This window comes from Melanaphis sacchari, unplaced genomic scaffold (assembly GCF_002803265.2).
Source record: "Melanaphis sacchari strain LSU unplaced genomic scaffold, SCAv2.0 Contig0_pilon_pilon, whole genome shotgun sequence".
Classification (NCBI taxonomy): Eukaryota; Metazoa; Arthropoda; class Insecta; order Hemiptera; family Aphididae; genus Melanaphis; species Melanaphis sacchari.
In genome coordinates, this window is record NW_020270366.1 from 3,693,304 (window position 1) to 3,695,630 (window position 2,327).

A 2,327-nucleotide genomic window follows, 5' to 3' on the forward strand; every position below is an offset into this window, starting at 1 on the left:
CACACATATACACAACGTATATATTATTACATGTATAAATATGAACGAATAAATTTAAAAGAAAAAAATCTAAATACATTATAATCAAATATCAACAATTATTACACTTTGCGGTTTACTTGATCTTAGTCTTAGGTTTATTTTGCACGTTTCGATCGATGTCTTTATGGAAAACGAATATTGCAACGTTTTATGCAAAAATTTACTGGTAACAATATAACGGCACTAACCATAACATAATGTATAATATATACTTACGTCAATAACGTCTGCTGCTGCAAGTGTGTGTCTGGTTAAACGCATTTTAAAATACATATTATTCTATACCTATACATCGTAAGTCTTTGGAAACTTATAAGCCGAGAAAACGTTACGCAATAATATGTGTAGGTACATTTTTTCTTTCCTTTTTTGAATAGGCTTACGTTTATTTTTAGTCTCGTCTCAAAATTTGAATAACACGTGGCCGTGAACACAGGTCGTCGCCGCATTTAAATGAATAATTTACAGTGGCCATCGGATTATTCCGAAATGGAAAAATTGCACCATAATACATTTGGTTGACGGACCAAGGTTTGAATTATGCGTATCGCAAGCTATATATATTATGTAGGTATATTGTATGTATAATGTTAGTGCGTTTTTCGAGTAGTTCTTGCTTCATGCCTTGGTATGCATGCGTTACGTAGACAGTATTATTATATTATATTATCTTAAAAAAGTACCTGAGCCGTAAAAACTACAGAGTGGACGATTAATCAATCAAAAGTCTCCATAAAGTTATTAACAAAAATAAAACATTTTTTTTTTTTTTTTACATTTGTAAGCTTAACAGATCGAGTTTTTATCAAAGTATAATAATACTTCAAATTACAGCACAGTCCATGACCAATGTTTGGCATACAACCACAATAAGCATCATAATAATATGTGCATTTATATAATACACTTACACTTAACATAATATGTATCTCTTAGAAAGATATGACATTGGATTATCGCACTTCCAGAAAATAACTCATAGTCCTACTGCAACCTAGTTTTACAAAAAAAAAAATGCAGGTCAAAATAGAGACAAATCTCAATATTTTCTACAGTTGATTATCTTCACAACTTTCACTGATGTAAAAGTTTTGAAAAATAGATTATTTTAAAATTGCAAAATAATACCATAGAACTAGGTTTACTATATTATTTTTTATTGCTCTACCCTAAATCTAAATGGATTTTATAGATATACATTTTGAATTGATTATTATAGTTATTACTTATTAGTAATAACTTATCACTAACAAAATTTATGCAGAAAAACACGGTATAGATTTTATTTCTGACAGTGATTCTAGTGCTTAAGACAATATATAATATTACCTAATCGCTATATTTAAACCTATATCCGACCATACATTTCGTGAAAACGTTTATGTACCTACATATATACAGGTTGTACTAATCACCATCACAATAGGTACATGGTAATATTCCAAATTTACGTATAACTATGCATATACATATGAATATTGTTGTTTTTGTTAATTATTATATCTGTCTATGTAAGTAATTGTTTTTGTTTTTAATTAAATTGTTTCAGCTATGCTTTTCGACGTGTGCATGCAGAGTAGATAAACTCCCAAATTTACGTACCAACAAAAGCAACTCGCTCGCAAGTCGTAAGTATGATCGTGTATTGAATGTTTGTTCAAGAGTGTGACCGAGTAAATGAGTATAGGTAATGACTATAACTGCTACTAATAAAAAAAAGGTTATTGCTAATGCGTGCGGTGTAGTCAACTTAACTTACACGCGAGTGGCGAAGGAAATAACGGCGTTGTTGTATCCGGCAAAAAGTATATAAAACGTAAAACCTCTCTGTTACAGTTTTAGTACATACACACACACATATAATATTGATATAATGTATAACAAGGCACTTAATAATATTATAAGGAATTGATGAAATGCTGTTCATTAGTTGCAGGACTATGCCCTACAAAAAAAAGTCAATTACTAATAGTCGTCATTATTATTTGAAACAGTTCTGCAATAGCAGTTAACTTATTAAAATACAAATTGAGAATTAAAGGAAAAAATAACACGCATACTATGTTTATTTCATTATTTTTTTTTATTTTTTATTTTATTTTTTTTATCATTATCATCGTTTGGATTCTTACAGAGAATTTTCAAAACACACCGTAACATCTTTTAACATATTATCTATTTACAATGGAAAAAAAATTAAAATTAAAACAGGCATATAATTTTTTTGTATAGTATATAATATATATATATATATATATATATATATATATATATATATATATATA